A 21,709-nucleotide genomic window follows, 5' to 3' on the forward strand; every position below is an offset into this window, starting at 1 on the left:
TAGGAGACAGATCTCTTGAGTTCGAGGCCGGAGTAGCCAGGTCTGCTAGGTCCAGGACAGCCAGGGCTACACAGAGAACCCTTGTCTTGAAAAACCAAAACACAACACAAAACAAACAGACAAAAGAATTATGGGCTGGAGAGCTGGTTCTCTCTAATCACTAAATCTCCTATCATTAAAAGGGATTACTGCTTTTGCAGAGGATCTGGGTTCAATCACCAGTAGGCACAGTCAGTCTCGAGCCCCCATCACTCATATGGCATCTCGCAACTGACTGTAACTTCAGTTCTAGGGGATCCAATGCCTACCGCATACACTCAGACACAAACATAAATTACATATGTATTTATATGCATACACACACATACATATATTCAAATAATTTGTGTGTGTGTGTGTGTGTGTGTGTGTGTGTGTGTGTGTGTGAATTAACTACTATTTGTATAGACAGGAGCTTTTCTGCCCCTGTTCTGGAGAGTAATTGAAAGACTTTAGAAAAGGAAACAAGTATTTTTAACCAAAACACTCCACATCTCTACTTTCAGGAACATGGGGTCTTTCTTAGAGTCTCCAAAAGCCGAATTTGGCCTTGAACTCTGTCTAGGACAGCTCTATCCCTCTGCCCCCATCTCCCTAATACTGAGATTCCAGTTGTGGGATCAAATCCAGGGCTTCATGCATGCTAGGGCACGCACGCACTCGGGCTGTTCTCCCCACCCACACCTGACTCTTCAAGTCTTTCTACTGCAAGCCTCATCGCTCAGAAACCAAAAGCATAGCTCTAAACAGGTCCACAGCTGTCTTGTGGCGATGCAAATCGATCTCAATCTCTCACGATAGGCCATGGCTGATGCGTATTATCTTATTTAGGGAAAAATAGGTCTTCTTTTTAGCTTGCAAAGTGCTTTTTGACTCCTCTGTGGTTCTCTGCATGAGTGCACGTGTCAAGCCCCACCTCACCCCCATGTTTTAACTTTAAAAGTTTAACCTTTTATTTTTATTTTACTTTATTTTGTGGGTCTGGTTATTTCTGTACACTACATGCCTGCAGTCCCTAGAGAAGCCAGAAGAGGGCATTCAGTACCCGGATACTGGAGTTACAGGCAGTTGTAAGTTACCATGTGGAATGCTGGGATGGGAATATCTACCGAAAACAGAAAGATTCCTATTAAAAAAGGGGGTGGGGAGGGCTCATAATGTATAAGGCCGTGTTCTCACTTGTTTTATGTTAACTTGACACACAAACTAGTGCTATCGGAAAGGAGATAACACCCCACCTCACCCTGCCACAATGCCATTGAGATGTATTAACAGGAGGATCCTGGTACATCCACTGTGGGAATCAGTAAATTAATATAGAACACCACACAGGCATGCTGCTGCATGCCTGTAATCCCGGCACTTTGTAGGTAGAGGTGGGAAGATGAGTTCGAGGCCAGCCTAGGTTATGTAAGACCTGGTTGCACTCTCCCTGTAAAGCAAACAAACAAAACCTATCATGTGATCCAACTGTACTTCTTCTGGGAATGTGCCATAGGGACATGCAGACTCACGGTGCTGCTCAACTATTTACAATAGCCAAACTATGGAAACAGTCTAGGTGCCAAGAGGTGAATGGGTTAAAAAAAAGTATTGCTTTTGATCAGCTATCATGAAGAATGAGATTATGGCATTTATGGGGAAATGGGTAGAGCTGGAGATTGTCGTGTTAAAAGAAATAAACCAGATTCACAAAGATATATTTCCTTTAATGTGCAGAATCTGTCCGTCTGTCTAGCTGCATTTTAATTCTCTCTCTCTCTCTCTCTCTCTCTCTCTCTCACACACACACACACACACACATACACACTCATGTATATACACACACATTTCTATGATATGGAAGTGGAAGGGGACTATGGTGAGGAAGGAAGGGGTCAAAGGGAGTGGGAGAAGGGAGCAAGAGAAAATAAGGGGGGGGGGGAGAAAAATATCCCTTACACAAGGAATCTAGATCTAATAATATAAAGGGAGAGTTTCTGGGAGGAGAAGGGACCAGCAGGGTGGGAGTTAAAGTAGTATGTGTGTGGGGAGTTATCATCAACGTATAATGTTGTATATGCATGAAAATGTCATGATGGGATCCCTTGTTTCTGTGTTGTCTTTTTTGTTGTTATTTGTTTTGTTTTTTTGACACAGGGTTTCTATCTAGTCCCGGCTGCCCTGGAACTCCCTAAGTTGGCTAGGTTGGCCTTGAATTGAGAAACCCTTCTGCTGATGCTTCCCTAGTGCTGGGACTAAAAGCATGCGCCATCATGCCCAGTTATGTGCTGTCTTAGTGAGGGGTTCAAATCCTGGGTTAAAACGCCTTGTCCAAAAGCAACCTGGGGACGAAAGGCTTTCTCTGGCTTCCATACCTCAGGTCACATCCCATTGAGGGAAGACAATGCAGAAACTCAAGACAGGCACCTGGAGGCGGGCACTGAAACGGAAGCCCTGGGAGATACTCCTTACCAGCATGCTCAGCCTAGTAATGAAGAAAAATGCACCGTAGACTTGCTGCTGGCAATCTGATGGAGGCGTTTTCTCAATTACTGTTCCTCTTCTTTCCCAGATAACTCTAGCTTGTGTCAAGTGGATACAAACCCGACCAGTACACTAACTAGTTTAAAGATTTATTCATTTATTTTCTGTATATGAACACACTGAGCTGCCTTCAGACACACCAGAAGAGGGCATTGGATCCCCATTACAGATGGTTGTGAGCCACCATGTGGTTGTTAGGGATTGAACTCAGGACCTCTGGAAGGGCAGTCAGTGCTCTTAACCGCTGAGCCATCTCCCCAGCCCTGACCAGTACACTAACTAAAAATATTGGCCTGAGCTAGATGAGAGCTTTTCTCAAAAAATAAATCTAGTAGGGAAAAAGAGGGAGCATAATTTTACACACACACACACACACACACACACACACACACACACACTGGCACACATACACTCACACATAGGCACACACAGGTGCACACACACTCACACACAAACCACACACACCGCACACACACACATACATATACACACACAGGCACACAAACACACACACAGGTGCACACATACACGAACATGTACATATATTTGTAGCACATATAATATATATATATATGTATATATAACCTGCATAATAGAATTTTCTTATACCTTATAAGAGGGATAATACTCTTCCCAGAAGACATATATGAAGCTGAGTGCCAGGACTGGGACACTGCATGTACTTGTGGTTGTGGTACAAGCTGCATGAGACCTACCAGTGAAGCACTCCACCAACAGAGCCATCTCCCCATACTAATTCCAAGATTTGTCCGCATTGTTTGTCATACAACAATTTTTTTATGGTTGACTAATATTCTACCTTACGGATCGACCCCACTGTATTTATTCATTTATTAGGTGATGGATTTGTGTTATTTCTATTTTGGTTACTATGGTTACTGTGGTGGTTGATTTTAAACATCCTGGAATTTTGTGCTATCATTTCCCCCCCCTCCTTCTCCTTTTCCTTCTCCTCCTTCTTTCAAGACAGGGTTTCTTTCCTGAAACTCATTTTTCAGACCAGGTTGGTCTTGAACTCACAGAGATCTGCCTGCTTGTCTGCTTCTGCCAGCACATCAGGTTCAAAATAAATCTGTTTGTTTGTTTGTTTGTTTGTTTGTTTGTTTTGAGACAAGGTCTTACTGTATGGCCCTAGCTCATTTGTAGACCAGGCTAGCCCCAAACTCACAGACTATGCCTATGACCCCCAGCAGTGGGATTAATGATAAGCATCACCATGTCCTGCCCTGAAGACACCCCCCCCCCCCCGATTGCTCTAGAATCTTTAGTTTAGACAGAGTCTCTCCATTATGAAGCTTTGATGGTCCTGGAACTTGCTATGTGGACCAGGTTAGCCTCAAACTCCCAGAGATGCACCTGTCTCTGCTTCCTGAGTAAAGAGTGCACGACTGCACCTGGCATTCTTTTTTCTCATTATTAAATAAACTTTATCATTTTCTTTATCATTATTATCCGTGTGTGTGTGTGTGTGTGTGTGTGTGTGTGTGTGTGTGTGTGCATTAAAATTGTGAGTAGGGAGGTGTGAGGTTCTGGGGATAGTACTTAGATCATCACACTGAGCCATCTCCCTGATTCTGTGGTTTGTTTCTGAGATATTGTCTTCTTACGCAGCTCTGGTTGGCCTTAAACTTACAGGTAGCCTTGATTCTGTCTTAAGATAAAACAATGCATCATTTAATTTTTATGTATATGAATGTTCTGCTTGTATGTGTGTACATACACCACGTGTGTGCCTCGTCACTGTAGAGGTCAGAAGATGGCGTCAGAGCTCTGGGAACTGGAGTGACAGATGAACCACCAAATCCCAGTCCTCTTTAAGAGCAGCAAGTGCTCTTAGTGGGTGAGCCACCTCTCCAAACCCCTTGCTTCTGCCTTGTAAGTGCCGTGCTGTCTTTATTAAGTAGAATTAGTTTATAGCTTGCTGGTCTTTCTTTAAGTTCCCAGAGATCCCAAATTCTTGCCAAGATTGGGGTTTTCCATGAACCCAGGATCTTTTCTATTCCACTGATCTCTCATCCTTCTGATGCAAGAGGGCACTTATTTCAGATCCTTCCCCTTCAGGGGCTGCCTCCCTGCTCTAACGGCCAACACCTTCTCTTCTGTTTGGTCTTTTCTGTTCCGTGGGACACGTGAGTCCCTACCCTCCACACATGGTTGAATTGGTATGGATTGCTATGGAACACAGAACAGACACGGCTAACAGGTCACGTGGCAGTCCTGTGGACTCAGGACAATAGTCAGCTTAGCAGGAGAAGGTTGGCTGTCTGTAGCAGCTATCCACACTACAGCAGGTGGACAAGTGGGACCATTTACAGCTTTGGAGGACTCCGAGGACTGCCATGCTCAGAGCGAAAGGGAGAGTCCTAGTGTAGATTAAATCTGGAGAACATTGCCTCATTGTTGGTATTCACACCTTTTGACATTGGCGACAACTGGTCACACACATTGCCTTGCAATAATCTAGTAGTTGAGAAAACTTTTGAAAATGCAGGCCATTGATCATTAGCATGGGAGACTATGAACATTGATTGTTAGCCAAAGAGAAAGTTAACATTATCTTTGACTGGCAGGGTTTCTTTCGTAATATTCAAGTAAATGCAGAGGCAAAAGATTCTTTTCAAGAACGCTCGGCTTGTCCTAGTTATTGTGTGAATGATCTATAGTCTGCTTGCCACAGCTTGGAAAAGCATCCCAAGGCACACGGGCTATTATCAACGCTGTAGGGCAGAAACCTATCACTAGATGGCAGGCTACTAGCAGAAATTGTTTGCTTGCTGGCTTTCTTGCTTGGCCTCCCTCCCTTCCCTCCCTCCCTTCCTCCCTCCCTCCCTCCCTCCTTCCTTCCTTTCTCTCTCTTTCCGAACTGCAAGTTTCTTGGAACTTTAGCAATCAATGAAGATATTAGGACTGGAGAGATGGCTCAGTGGTTAAAAACTCTGGCGCTTCTTCCAGAGGCCCCAGGTTCAATACCCAGCACTGTAGGACAGTTTACAATGGTTTGTAACTCCAGCCCCTAAGGGATTCTGTCCCCTGAAGGCACCAGACATGTACCTGGTGCACAGGTATTCATGCAGGCAAAGCACCCATATAAATAAAATAGCATAACACATTTCCTCTCAAACACTGGCTCTCTGGGTTTTGAGCATTAGGGTTGAGGGTAGAGCCCAGTCATAAAATGGCATCCTAGTGTATATAAAGCCACAAGCAGGGCCTCCAGGACACCCCAAATAAAAATGCAGCAGATGGAGGCTGTGTCAGGTGTGGTGACACTCACCTGTAGCCCCAGTGCTTGTGAGCTGTGGTCAGGAAGATCGGGAGTTCACAGACATCGAGGTCCAGGTAAGGCTGGACTACATGAGACCCTGTCTCTTCCTGTCTGTGTGTCTGTCCGTCTGAGTACTCCCCTCTCACCCACCCCCCAAGACTGGGTTTCTCTGTGTAGCCCTGGCTGTCCTGAAACTCTGTCTGTAGACCAGACTGTTCTTCAATTCAGAGATCTGCCTGCTTTTGCTCCCCCAAGTGCTGAGATTAAAGACCTGGGCCCCCATGCCCAGCTGAGATCCTGTCTCAAAACAAAATACTCCCCATAGCACACCCAGTGGTACTGACTTCTTGAGAAGCAGAAGATAATCGAAGATCTCGAACATGATGACCAGTCCCTAGGACCCACAAGGTGGAAGGAAAGAACAAACTTGCCCAGGTTGTCCTCTAACCTCCAAGTAGCATGGCATGCACACACACGCACACGTATACCACACTGCACGCACACGCACACACACATGCACACTAGCATGCACACCACACACACACCACATCGCACATATGCACTTACGCAATAAAAAGTCTTGACGTTGTGTGTCAGAGGCCATGGATCTGAAGGAAAGCAGGGAGGGGTGTATGTGAGGGCTTGGAGAGAGGAAAGGGAAAGGTGTGTGTGTGCCTGGGCGTGTGCACGCACGCGCGCGCGCGCGCGCGCGCGTGTGTGTGTGTGTGTGTGTGTTTGTGTGTGTGTGTGTGTGTGCATGTGTGTTGAACAATAAAAAGATGCTATGCTTCCTTTATCATTTAAGGTAAAACATTTTAGCTTTTCTTTCTTTTTTCCTTCTTCCCTTTTCTTTTTTTTTTCAAAGAATTTCATTTATATGCATCTGATGAGAGAGAGAGAGAGAGATTTCTGAAAATTGTATGAAGTAGGTGAAACTTGAAGTATAATTTGCTTCTTCTGTGTGGTCCTTGATTAACTACTGAGTGCTAACTATGATGCAGGATCAGAGATTGCAGGCCTCCAAGGAATTCCGTTGATCCTGCCTCCCCTCTCGCCTCCTCCCACTCACCCCTCCCCCTTCTTGCATAAGCCTTAAGGACACTGTAGCCTGTAGATAGTGGGCATTCTTAGATCCCAGCTCTCAGACTGTTGGCAGTGCCCTCCTTGACCAGGTTCATCTGGGCCTGTGGCAAGCTCTCAGAATATTCTAGAGCGTTCCTTCTGTGTTCCTCTCAGGCTAGATATCGTGCTATAGCCTGAATTGTGTTTCCTCTGGATGAGAAGTCTAACTCAAATATTTGCTGTATTTACAGGTGGACCAGGAAGTCAGGGAAAAGCCAAACACAGAACAGGATTTATGTAGGCATCCCGTCTGTGCTGAAGAGAAAATGCCATGTGCAAGGATACAGCTACATATGCACTGGTACGTCTAGGGGGGCGAGCAATGTTCAAGGGGATCCCACATTACTGAACAGGTGGATGCTGATCTGAGAGCTGGGAGACTCCGAGGTCCTTGATATCTGTGCTTCCACCTTTTAATGATGAAGGAGGTCTGGGGGTTAGCATTCCAGGGGATTCAAACAGCTCTGTGGAAGTGGCACGTTGTGTTAACCCGGATCACCTGTGGGGGCCTCTGAGCGAAGCATATCTGATTTTAACATTGTTTCTCTGGGGCCAGAGGCAGAAGGTATCCTTTTAATATGGTCTGAAATGTTTCTTGTGTCTGTAGGTAGAATTTTCTTTTGCTTAGCTCAGGGAATATCTATTTTTTCAGAATTTAGTTCTTGTTTTGCTGTCTGTTTACCTGACATCAGCCTGGTCAGACAAGCCTCCAACCTCCACTACCCGGGCACTCAAGCTCCTCCATACCTCCAGGAGGGAGAAGCCTATCTGAAGTCTCTCTCATTATTAGGACCCATTTAGATGTTTATCTTGGGCCTCTAGGGGTGTCTTAGGTTTTCTCTGTACGGTCTGGGTGGGACCCACAGTGCTCACACTGTATTGGCTGTGCCTAGATCTGCCTAGGGGAGAAAGAAACTCTCTCTCTAGCAATGCTCTCCATAGGGGAGAAACTCTCTAGCAACCCTCTCCATTGGTTTACATCAAAGTACCCTGCTGTCTTCTTTTTTTTTTTTTTTTTTTTTTTTTTTCCCCACTTCAACCCTGGGCTCTTGGTTGATGTTCCCTCCCACTAGGGGGCAGTGTCTCCTTTCAGCCACTCTCAGGTGCTCTCAGGGCCATCAAACTCACCTGCTTTAAACCCACGGGGGAAGTGACCCGACTTTTTTTTCTCTTCTCCTCCACGGTTTTCTATCAGCATTCTGAAGCAGCTGATACATATTCACCATCTCTCTCTCTCTTCTGCAGGCTGAGTCTAAGCGTGAATCTGGGGAGCTAGGGCAGCGAACCGAGGCTGGAGATAAACACCTCAGCAACAAGGTTGCCCTTTTGGCGCTTTCTTCTTCACCCCGGGTCCGCCTTAAATTAGCTTTCAAGTAATCTCCCCTCTCTTCGGGTCAAAGGGCACCTGTAATCAAGCCAACTCTTCCCTTAACTCTTATCCAACAGAGTTGACTCAGTGGGAGGGACAGCCGGCTCAAGCAGGACCCCTGAATTCATCCCCCCCCCCCCCGGCCCCCACATAGCAGCTACTGGAAGAAAAAAAAATATAGATGCCTGATCTCAAGGAACTGAAGTGTTAGCAGTAGCTGAGCATGGATTTTGAGTGAGAAGAATCTTCATATTATTTGGACAGAGTAGAAGAGAGTTAAGTCTAGGTTAAGAAAATTAACCTTTCTGTTGCTTATTTTGTGCTAGATTTTAGAGATGTCAGCTAGTGTTACCCCTCCAACCCCTTTAAACCCTGCCCCTCACCCCCAGTCATGTTTTCTCTGTGTAGCCCTGGAACTCAGCTATAGACCAGGCTGGCCTTGAACTCGGAGATCTGCCTGTCTCCGCCTCCCCAGTGCTGGGATTAAAAGTGTGTGTCACCAGGCCTGGCAGGACCTGATTTCTCACAGTGATCTTCTATGTGCGAACTGTCTATTGTCTGCCTCCATTAGGTGTCCTTTGCTGGAATGTGAGTCTGCCCGAGTGGTGTTTATTTTCCTATCTCCAGCATGCAATACCCCGCCTGTGACGTGGCTGACCTACATAAACACTTCTGAGAGATCAAATGAATCCGGACAGCTGACATGGAGGGCCAAGGCAGCAGGTAGTTTCACGGAAGGGAAACTCTGCAGTGCAAGCCAAGGAAAGTGTTCTTAAGCAAGTCCTCTGTCTTACTCAGGAGCCTGAGAAGACCACTTAGCGCCTCAGGGATGGGAAAGCCCCTCCATGAAAGCTCTTCCTGGACAGGTTTCCCTCTCCAGTCCCGAGAGAGTCACACATTGCACAACTGTCCTTCTTGGTAGATTTTATTGTGTACCTATCAGTTGTTAAACAACAAGAACAAAAGCGCAAAAGGATGTGGTGTGGCAAAACCTATTGATCAAACAGGGAAAGTCAGGCGGCACTCAGTGATGGAATCTTTTTACATCATCCCAGAGTCAGAGAGACCGGTCAAGCCTTAGGATCAGGTCACCTGAGTGTTTACAGCAGAGGCGAGAATCACAGCCGGTGGCAGGGATTCTGATGGAGGTGGGGTTCTCCTTCTCTTAGTACTTTAGAAGTAACTCTGATGTTACGTGGCAGGTCATTAAATAGAAACAACCTCGGCTGGGAAGAGAAATTAATTGCGGGACTCTGTCTGACTTCATTTTCTACACTCACCGAGGGACGAGCTTATGAATCACAGCCCAGGCAGACACTGTTCAAAGAGTGTGCGAGGCGAACAGAAGTACCAATCATACTTATTATGTTTATAATAAGGCTTCCCATTTACTTCAAGGCATGGCTGTGGCAGGAATTGAGAAAAGTAAGACTATTCCAGCAGGCTGCAGACACTCAGCCACATCGCACCTAACGGACACTAGAATCATCACAGAGACAAGGAGTGGGAGATAGCTTCAGAGGGACAGGAGAAAGAACAAGCAGTCAGTTGAGGACCATGCAGTAGGTTCGAAGTCTCTCTAATTTCCAAGAATAATCGCTCTCAAGCTCCTGGCGGGAGAATGCTGTAGTGCAAATCATTGGATGGGACCTATGTGTTGTCATACGTTTTGGCCTTCCTGTTTTGTATACATAGAAAACCAGACTAAATGACTTTGTAAGCCTCAGGGCAGGTGGGACAGAGGGACAGGGAGGGATGACAATGGTACCCCTTTGTTACCTGGTGCCTCAGTTTGTTTCCCACTGCAAGCCTAGGCAACTCAGATTGTTTAAAGTCCACCAGAAACTCAACTAAACCATCTTCCAACCTCCTCATTTCCCACCAACCAGGACTTGTTGGGGGTCTGTGCTTGGCCAAGCAACTGTGCTGTGGGAGATGGTAATGCGGGACGGGGACCCTGCCACCCTGTGCTTGTAATCTAGGCAGAGAGATGGGACAAAAATACACGGCACAGTTACAGAATCTGACAGAATGTAATGAAAGTGCTAAATTGTGTGGTACAGACAATTAGGGAACAAGACAGTATATAATAAAGTGCTAATTGTGTGGTACAGACAATAAGTATAATAGGAGTTCAGTGAAGGGATGGGTGAGTGTGGGCTGCAGTCTTCATGTGGGCGCTGCCGTGTTTATCCAGGGAATGATGGGAAACGGAATATGAAATAGGAGATGGATTAAGTTCAGGAGAATGGTGCTGTGCTGGCGAAGCTCCTCTCAAGAGAGGGCAGAAGGAGAGTCCTTTGAGAGCTGGCATTCTCTCTGAAAAGAAAATCAAACAGAGAGAAGCCTTATTTTCTACACTGGTTCTGTATTAGTTATGCTATGAAAGACTTCTACAGAAACTTAAAATCACATTTTATCTTATTTTTTATGTGTATATATGTATGCATGTTTATATATATACATATATATATGCATGAATGTGGGGGTGAGAGGTCAAAGCTGGATCTTTTCCTCTAATCCTCACCTTATCTTTATTTGTTTATTTATTATTTTTATGTGCATGAGTGTTCTGCCTATTCGTGTGCCTCTTTACCATGTGGATGCCCCGTGCCCAAGGAGGCCAGAAGAGGGTGTTAGATCCCATGGAACTGGTGTTAAAGGAAGTTGTGAGCACCTGTGTAGGTGCTGGGAATCGAACCCAGGTTCTCTGGAAGAGCAGCCCATGCTCTTAACAGCCAAGTCAAATCTCCAGCCCCTCTATCTTAGTCTTTGAGGCAGGGTCTTACAGATTCATCTATGTGGACTGACCAGCAAGCCCTAGGATGCTCTTCCAGTTGCCTCCTCAGTGCTGGGATTGTAAGCGTGTGTCATGTGCTTAGTTTCTTATGTGGCTGCTGGGAATCCAAATTCATTCAGGTCCTTTTGCTTAGTGAAAAGCCTTTTACTGACAGAGCAATCTCCTTCCCCTCCTTTCCCCATTATACTTAATTTATTTACTTGATTAAAATCTTTTTTAAAAACCTATTTATCTTATTTTGTATGTTTGAGTGTTTTGCCTACATGTATGTATGTATGTGAACTGTGTATATGCGAGGTGCCTATAGAGGTCAGAAGAAGGTGTCAGATCCTGTGGGATTTAGAATTACAGATGTTTAAACACTACCATGTGGGTGCTAGGGTCTTTGCAAAAACCTAAGTACTTTTAACCACTGGGCCATCTCTTAGGTCCCCCATATTAATTTTTAAATATTTATTATTAAATATGCAGAGTAGGCTGGCCTCACATTCATGGAGACTCCCTTATCTCTGCCTCCAAGTGCTAAGATTAAAAGCATGTTCCACCAGGCCAGACTAAAATCATATTTTAAACTGGATCATGCCTTGAACGTGCCAAGAGATATCATTGTTTAAAGTAGCCACGTGGCAAGTCCTCTTTTTTTTTTTTTTTCTTTTTTCTTTTTTTTCGGAGCTGGGGACCGAACCCAGGGCCTTGCGGTTGCTAGGCAAGCGCTCTACCACTGAGCTAAATCCCCAACCCCGGCAAGTCCTTTTAATAAACCCAAACTGTTTCTGTACCAATTTACCGTCATACAGGATAGTTCAACACAAAGAGGAAACAGGCTCTCTTTATTCCTTGAGGTAGGCTTTGGGTAGGTTCTATTGTATGGAACTGGTGGTGTTGATGGCCTTTTTCTTTTTTTCATGAATGTGGACCTCAAATCATTACAAAGTACACAACCTTACTAGTTCACTTCTGGGAATTTGTGCAGAGGATGTAATGATGATGGTATGGCTGACTGCAAGAATAACTTTCTTTTTTTTTCTTTTTTCTTTTTAAAAACATTTATTTATTTATTACATATGAGCACACTGTAGCTATTTGCAGACACACCAGAAGAGGACATCAGATCTCATTTACATATGGCCGTGAGTCATCATGTGGTTGCTGGAACTCAGGACCTCTGGAAGAACAGTCAGTGCTCTTAACCGCTGAGCCATCTCTCCAGCCCCCTTTTAGTTTTTCAAGACAAGGTTTCTCTGTGTAGCCTCAGCTGTCCTGGAGCTCGCTCTGTAGACCAGGCTGGCCTCAAAACTCACAGATATCTGCCTGCCTCTGCCAACTTAGAGCTGGAATTAAGGCATGCGCCATCACCACCAGCTAAGAACAATAATTTCTTAGAATGGTAATTATCACAGTAGGAATGTCCCCACTAGAGGACTGTAGAAATAAACTGCCCTGCATTTATAGCACGCAGTGTATAACCACTAAAATGCTACTAATAAGGAGTGGGGTGTGGGGATATGGTATTTGTGTGGTATGCACGAGGCCCTGAGCTTGATTCACAGCAGTACACACTGCCGGGTGGGAAGGCTCATGCTTGCAATGTGAACTCTGGGGAGGAGGCAGAAGGATATACGTTCAAGGTTGTCCTCGGACTAAGTAATGAGCTGGGAACATTTTATCATCTACAGAGAAGGGAAGTGAAGAGAAGGTGATTTTTAAATCGTGTAGAACATGATCCCATTTCGTTGACGACCTATTTTATGTTTGGCAGCCGATCTAAGTACCAGGGCTGTATTTGATTTCTATTTCTTTCTGAAATTTCCAAGTGTTTCCCAAGACTCATGGTTTGCTCAGTTCGTTTGTGTTTTTTTTTTGTCTTTTTTTTTTAAATGGGTGTTTTGCCTGTGTAGATGTCTATGCACCACATGCATGTAGGATCCACAGAGGCCAGAAGAGGGCATCAGATTCTGTGGGATTGAATTATAGATGGTTGTAAACTGGGATTGCACTGGTGTCTTGAAGAACAACCAGTACACTTAACTGATGAACCATCTGTCCGGTACCTCATGGTTTCCTTGGTATCAGAGCAAACCTCTAAACCCTACTTTTTCATAACTTATTTATTTTCAAGACTGGGGTGGTCACAGTTTGCCTTGCCATTCAGTGAGCAGTGTTGGAGTAGGGTGTCCTAGAAGGAGGATTTCAGAGTGAAAAACCTAGGTGAATGAGAGCCAAAGACCTCATAGGCCCAATAAATTGTGAGCCCAAGGCTGTCGTGAGAGGCAGCACTCCCTTCTCCTTTGAGTTATAAACATTTCCTATTAGCAGAAGGCTTACTGTAGGAGTCTTTTGGGAAGGAAATGTCCTCTAAGGATAGATAGACGACGTCACTTTTTAGTAAGACAGTATGCCAGAGCGGGTAGGTAGGAAGCCAGGCCTGGATCAGTTTTTAAGGCTTCTAGAATATTTTTTTTTTAAATTGAGGTATGACAAAAGAGAGTTTCAAAGTTGCGATGTCTTCTTAACGTTTACCTTGGACAAATTGTTAGCGTTAACTCAGAGAACAGTCAACCAGAAATGAACTCTCCACGAGGCCAGGCAGATGGCGCACTTGGCGAGATGCTTTCCTTGCTCTAGCAGGGACCTGAACTCAGTCCCCAGAAGCCACAAAAGCCAGGCAGATGGTTCCTGAAGAGCAACCTAAGGTTGTCCTCTGGCCTCCCAGTGTTCACGCCCAAAGTCTCCTTGTTAAATACTCTGCCATGAAAACATCATCAAGTCTCCTACTTGGCCCCCAACTGACACAGGGATGATAACAATATCTAATCACAAATAAATGATAAAGAGAAAAAGGAAGACACTCTTCATTGGGTCACGTCAAAGGCCCTAGAATGAGATTGGGATCATCCCAACCAACCTGCTTAGGCTTTGCCTGGAAGTGGCATTACAGGGTGGGGGGGTGGAGCTGTCGGAAAACATGTATAGAGGACTTTGGAATTTTGGGTGCAGGGGATTTTCTGTTTCTAAAATGAGAACAAAGCAGTCTTCTCCTCTGGGAGCTTTATATAGCACTGTCCTGAAAGGGGCCTTTCTCTGGAACATTCCAACACAAAACCACATCATTTTCTCATCCTATGACTCGGTGTCTTTCATTTCTTAGATTTTGACTAATGTAGTTTCTTAAAATATCCGTGTTTCAACCCCTTCGACTTGATAGCTTTCTATTTCAACCTCCCCACCTCACTTTTTGATTTTTTACACGGGCAACACAGCAGGTAGATAGAAAGCTTCGAGCTGAGGACCCGGAGGTGGTCTTTACGGCTTGACTTCAGTTAACTCTGGGATATGTTCACCCCTCTTCAAAATTAAAAAAAGAATTCAAGACACAATTCCTTGTAGGCCGCCTGAACCTTGCTGTATTGTTGAAGATGACAGTGACGTTCTGATCATGCTGTGTTCATCTCCCAGGGGCTGGGATGACAGACGTGTGCCACCGCACCTAGGGTTGGGGTCTGAATTTAAGGCCTCCTTTCCTGTGTGCTAAGCAATCAGTCTATCAACTGAGCTGCCAGCTCCAGCCCTTGCTTCTTTTATTTAAGCTTTGAAAATTATTTATTATTGCATGTATGCTGTATATGGTGTGTATGTGTGTGTGTACTCATGAGCATGCATGTGTATGTATGTGTGTGTGTGCACGCGAGTGTGTGTGTGTAAAAGAGAGGGGAGGGAGGAGAGAAAGAGAGAGAGAGAGAGGAGAGAGGGAGAGAGGGAGAAAGAGAGAGAGAGAGAGAGAGAGAGAGAGAGAGAGAGAGAGAGTGAGGTGGGGTGTGGAGACCACAGAGGTACTTCAGGAATGAGGTTTTGCCTTTCGCCACAGGTTCTGAGATGGAACTTGGGTCGTAAGCAAGTACTTTCACCTCCTGAACCATTTGGCCAGCCTGACTGACTCTTTTTGAAGAAAATTCCTGTAGAAAAATCCTTTGGATTGGAGTTGTAGTCCAGTGGTAGAGTACTTGCCTGATATGTGTGGGCCCCAGGCCATGACTACCACAGAAAACTTCCTTTGCCGAGATGGACAGCAAGGATGCTCACAATGACATCCTGAACAGGCCGTCCTGGACATTCCTCTGTCTTCTGACTAATTCGTAAGAAATAACCCCTCTGCACGTTAGCGTTTTCACCGAGTGACGTAATACATTGGTCATGTGGAGAGTGAGGGGCATGTATAACATAAACGCACTTCTGAGAACATGGCGGACTGGCCCCCCAGGAGAAAGCTTTCACTATGGCCACATTGGACATCTTGACATAATGTGGCAGCAATTTAAAGTGTCCGGATCTAATCACTGTTGACTAAAGCAAGGGAGGTGTTATCCTGGAGGTAGGCAGGAAACCCAGGGGTGTGCAAATGAGGCTGGTGCTGATGGACATGTTGATACATCCTTGGATCTGCAGGCAGGCCACGCAGGGACAAAACTGTTGGCCCCAGGTTGGTTAGGGATGACAGCTTTAGCAAGGAAAGACACACTTGTGGCTGGAATGTGAACCATTCCTCTTACTCACTTGTACTCGGTCCCCAGTTAGCGATACTGTTTTGTAAGAATGTGGAACCTTCAGGAGGCAAAGCATCCCTGGAGGGAGTGGGTCACCGAGGGACCAGCCTTGAGGCTTCATAGCCTGACCCCACTTCCTGTTCACTCTGCCATTGGAATCTGCCTCAATGTGACTAGTGGCTTCCCACCCCCGTGTTTCCCCCAGCTTTTTCTGCATGTTCCTACAGTAATAAAATGATCCCCGAGCTGTAAGCCAGAATACATCTTTCCTCCCTTAAATTGCTTCTTGTCAGGTGTGGTGGTTTGAATAGCTATGGCCCCCTTGGGTTCATGTGCTCGAGTGCTTGGCCCATAGGGAGTGGCACTATTGAGAGGTGTGACCTTGTTGGAGTATGTATAGCCTTGTTGGAAGTGTGTCACTGTGAGGTGGGTTTTGAGGTCTTTTGACCTCAAACTCAATCTGCACCCAGTATGGAAGGCAATCTCCTTCTGGCTGCCCGCAGAAGACAGTCTCTTTCTGGATGCCTTCAGATCAAGATGTAGAACTTTCAGCTCCTTCTCCAGTCTGTCCCACGCCATGCTTCCCACCATGATGATAATGGCCTGAACCTCTGAAACTGTAAGCCAGCCTTAATGAAATGTTTGTTTTTATAAGAGTTGCCTTGGTCCTGGTGTCTCTTCACAGCAATAAAACCCTGACTAAGACATCCGGCATTTGGTCACAGCACTGAAACAAGTAATTAGTTTGTTTGTTTGTTTGTTTTCTCGAGACAGGGTTTCTCTGTAGCCCTGGCTGTCCTGTACCTTGTAGACCAGGCTGGCTTTGAACTCACAGAGATCAGCCTGCCTCTGCCTCCTAGTGCTAGTATTAAAGGCATGCACTATCATGCCTGGCTAGCATAACACTTTTTTTTTTTTAAAAGATTTATTCATTTATGATATTATAAGTACACTGTCGCTGTTTTCAGACACACCAGAAGAGGGCACCAGATCTCATTACAGATGGTTGTGAGCCACCATGTGGTTGCTGGGAATTGAACTCAGGCCCTCTGGAAGAGCAGTCGGTGCTCTTAACCGCTGAGCCATCTCTCCAGTCCCAGCATAACACTTTTTAATGTAAATAAATGTTGTACTATTTATTTGAAATTTAAATTTATTTAGGTGTCCCACTTTTAATTTTTAATTTTACTTTTTCTTTTAATATTTCGTTTATTACCTGTTTGTTTGGTTTGGGTTTTTTGAGATAGGCTTTCCCTGTACAGCCTTGGTTGTACTGGAAATTGCTCTGTATACCAGGCTGGCCTTGAACTCAGAAATCTGCTTACCTCTGCCTCCTGAATGCTGAGGCCAAAGGCATGTGCTACCACTGCTTGGCTTATTTAGGTTTTTAAAGCTGGCCAAGAACTCACTATGTAGACTCTGCTGGTCTGGCTGGAACTCACTGAAATCTATTTACCTTTACTCCATATGTGTTGGGATTAAAGACTTGGGCCACCACATCTGCTGACATATATATCATAACTCTCATATATATGTATATATGTATATGTATACACACACACACACACACACATATATATATGTGTGTTTGTACAGAGCAATTTCCAGTACAACCAAGGCTGTACAGGGAAAGCCTATCTCAAAAAACCCAAACCAAACAAACAGGTAATAAACGAAATATTAAAAGAAAAAGTAAAATTAAAAATTAAAAGTGGGACACCTAAATAAATTTAAATTTCAAATAAATAGTACAACATTTATTTACATTAAAAAGTGTTATGCTAGCCAGGCATATGTGTGTGTGTGTGTGTGTGTGTGTGTGTGTGTGTGTGTGTGTGTGTGTGTGTGATCTGTGTGTGTCCTGTTTTGGAGTTCATTATGTGAAGCAGGCTGTCCTCAAGTTCATACAGATCTTTATGTCTCTGCCTCCTGAGTCTCCTGAGTGCCAGAATTAAAGGCATGAACTATCACACATGACTTTGTCTTGTATTTAGTCTGATAAAGGGAGCCCATAGGTGTGCCTCAGCTGTGAAGAAGGGTTGGGGAATCCACTGACAATTTTGGGAAAGTGAGAAGCAGCCTACAGTGCTTTAGGGCTGCATGGGGATATGTAAGTGTCTCTTGGACCTTACATGAGTAGATATCATAAATATAGGAATATATATATATATATATATATATATATATATATATATATATATATATATATATATATATATATATATATATATATATATCTCGCAGATACAAAGTTTCAATCTGAGACACAGAAACAGGTCCTGGGGCTGGAGAGATGGCTGAGTGATAAAAACACTTGCTGGTCTTCTAAGGAATCAGAGTGTGGCTCCCAGCCAATAGGCAGCTCACAAGAACCTGTAATTCCAGCTCCAAGGGATACAACACCCTCTCTGGCTTCTTTAGGCACCAAGACATGTGGCATTCACACACACACACACACACACACACACACACACACACACACACACACACACACACTTGCTGAATTATTAAAGGCTATCTCCCAGTAAAGTTGAACTTAAATATAGAAAGTTTGGGAAGGCTGGCTGGAGAAATGGCTCAGAGGTTAAGGTCACTAGCTGCCTGGCTGCTCTTTTAGGGGACCTGAGGTTCCTAGTATCCATGCCAGGTTGCTCACAACCACTTGTCGCTCCAGCTCCAGAGGATCTTATGCCTCTGGCTGGTGTCTGTGGGCTTCTACACTCATGTACACATACCCATATGTAGACATATGCATACAGTTAAAAATAAATCTTAAAAAAGAAAGGTATGGGATACAAAAAACAATGGCACTCTTTTTTGCATAATTTTGAACCTAAGTATGATTAGAATGTCTCCAAATATATAAAGCAAAACGTCACAGTATTGCGAGGACAAATGGGATCATGGGAGACATCAAATTACAGGTCAGAAAATTTGGGTTATGGTCCCTGTTTTGACTCTTTGTCACTCAGACTTATAATTAGACTACATACTTCCAGACTTTTACTCCCACTTAAAGACGAAAGGCTCAACCCCAACTCGTTACTTTTATGATTTATGCTATAGTCTTTGCAGTTTAATATGTGCTCTATGATTGGCTACCTTTGTGATCTGTAGCAAATTAACTCCTCAGAGCATCAGCTTCTGAATTTGCAAAATTAAAAATACATTTATATTAGTTGGGGTTTTAGACAAAATAATGAAAGCCAATCCTTAAATAAGTAGAAAGAGACTTTTTTTTTTTAAAGGTATTGGATGGATCAGAGAATTGTTGAATAGACTGGAAATTTGGCCTGAGGGTAAACCTGGAGGAGAAAAAGGCCCCAAACCAAACTGAACCATAGACCTAATGGAAGACTTCTCCCATAATCTGTAATTTCTATGTCAGAAATTACCCTATTGAAACTCCTATGAACATCCTCCCAGTTCAAAACCAGACTCTGCCTTCCAGTCATCAGCAAAGATGAGAAGTCTGTGCAGAATCTTGTCTTCTCAGTTCAAATCTTGTAATATACAGATGTCCTTAAATGGCAGCAAGTAATTTGTGGGTCCAGATGCTAGCTGCAAGAGAGTCTGGAAATCAGCGCTCTGACTCCTAATTTGGTGATTACTCATAATTTAGAAGTCATCCGAATATAGAGAGGAGAGTCAAAAGATGGTAGGCTGCCACAAATAAGGATAAATGCCGACAACCACAACAGCAAGCGTGGTGACAACAGCTGCTATTTAGAGGGTGAGCCTTCCTGTATTTGGGGAATCTACCATCTTATAAGTCTTGCTAGATAGAGGATATTTGTTGTTGTTGGGTTTTTTTTTTGTTTGTTTGTTTTGAGATAGGGTTTTTCTGTGTAGCCCTGGCTGTCCTGGAACTTGTTCAGTAGACTCGACCGGCCTCAAACTCAGATCTTTGACTGCCTCTGCTCCAGAGTGCTGGGATTAAAGGCATGCATACCACTGCCTGGTGCTAGGTAGACAATCTTTATCTCAAAGAAGATTAAAAAAAATAGACTAAATACAGGTTCATTTAAAATCTTGCCAACTAGCGTATGGATGTGAGACCTAAAGCCACATAATAGAGGTCCTTGTCCTGAGCCCATGGCTCTCTGGGTGATGTAAGGAAATGGGGCAGTTTGACAGTCACTCTAGGAATTCTGATGCTTATAATGGTCAGTGTCCACGGTCCAATTACACTAATAACAATGGGACCCAGAGCCCTGCAGCTCTTTTTAGCTTAATAAGTATCTTTTTCCCCTCATCTAAAAATGGGTGCTCTTTCTCTTCCAAGGGTATATATAGAGATTAAATGAGAACTGCACACGAAAAGGCCTCTGGGAAAAACCAAGCCCTTTGCACATACAATGCATTATTCTCTCCTATCGAAATTACCAGCCTTGGGAACACTGTGTAATGTTGGGAGTTCCAGAAGAGAAGGAGCTATCAATTTACACTCTAAGAGAACAAATACAGCGTGGCAGAGACACATCCATCTGGCTATCCTGTAGTGGACGGTGATAGGTCTCACCCTGCATTCATACACTGGAGCGAATGACAGCCAAAGGCACATCTTTATTCTGCCCATATCACCTGTTCAGACTAGTTGATTATTTCTCTATTATTGTGATCACTGCGTAATTAAGATGCTTGAATCTCAGCTGTAATAGAACTTTTTGAATACGTTCACTTGAGGATACAGATAAGGCTGAGTCAAAATTTTCTGGCATATTACGATTTCTCTCAGTTAAGAGAAAAAGCTGAAGATGTTTCACCACCAGATCCACATGTGGCAGGAACTCATAGCTGCTGTGGTAGGGCCTTTGGCTTATTTATTCATTGTTCTCTATCCTCACGCTCTCCTATGGCCACACGGTCTCACATGGAGTATTTACGTGTGGACACTGCTTCCTATTAGGAGTAACAGAGTGGGGCATGACAGCAGGAGGTATCCGCAGACCTCTGGAGCTCAGTCATCCATGCTCTGATAAGCCCCTATGGGAGAGGACATGAGAGAGCTGATTTGTCAGTTAACATGGTGTCAAGACTCCCACCACGGTTAGTTTTGTGTCACGAACATAGTGTCATTGGGCTTGGCATGGGGAAGAGGCATGTGCCCACTCTAGGTTCCAGTGTTGCATTGCATGTGGTCGGTGGCCCATTGGCATCTTTTTAAACTGAATGTGTTTCTGTTAGCAAATGTTAATTTTACATGATAAGGGGTTTCATTATGGCATTTTCCAAACATGAGTTTAATGTATTTTGGTCACGGTTATCCTCTCCTGTTCCCCTCCTGCTGATCCCTCTTCCCATCTAGTCCCTCATTTACTGCATTCATTGTGTGTGTGTGTGTGTGTGTGTGTGTGTGTGTGTGTGTGTGCACAATTCACAGTGCACACATGTGGAGGGCAGAGGAAGCTTGTTGGAGGCAGTACTCTCCTTCCACTTTAACTAGAGAGGAGTTCCCGCAGTTGCCTCTGTCCACGACAAGAAGGAGCTTTCCTGATTTCCAGAGTCTGGAAGAGGGAGCTGGGTCTCCCGAAACTGGGCTTTTGGGCAGTTTTAAGAGGCCATGAGCTCCTAAAACTGCCTGGAGCTGAGTCCTGTCTAAGACCTAAGAGCCTCTGCTCTCAGCTGCTGAGTTATTTCTCCAGTCCGTTCCTGATACAAAATGTTGTCTCACTGTAAGTCTTCAAGCCTCTTGTCCTCTTCAATTCCTTTAAAGCTTGCTAACTTGAGTGGAAAGGAGGAAGAGACGGCCCGTTGAGTCCTGCAGGGAAGAGGACAGAGAGACCCTTACAGGATGGAAGCCCTTTCTGTGAATTTATGGCACTGGACTGGAGTGGACTGGACCTTCCCCGAGCACGTCAGGTGATTTCTTACATATGTGCAGTGCTTTGCGGGTTCCATTGGCTTTTGTGCTCTAAGGGAGAGAAAGCAAGGTCACGCACGGAGAGACGCAGGGGTGAGTCTGGTGAGCTCTTGCTGCTTCACGGTGCCTTCCCACACAGCCTCCAGGGCCTCCCCCCTGCAGG

This window comes from Rattus norvegicus, chromosome 13 (assembly GCF_021556685.1).
Source record: "Rattus norvegicus strain SHRSP/BbbUtx chromosome 13, alternate assembly SHRSP_T2T, whole genome shotgun sequence".
NCBI classification, from domain to species: domain Eukaryota; kingdom Metazoa; phylum Chordata; class Mammalia; order Rodentia; family Muridae; genus Rattus; species Rattus norvegicus.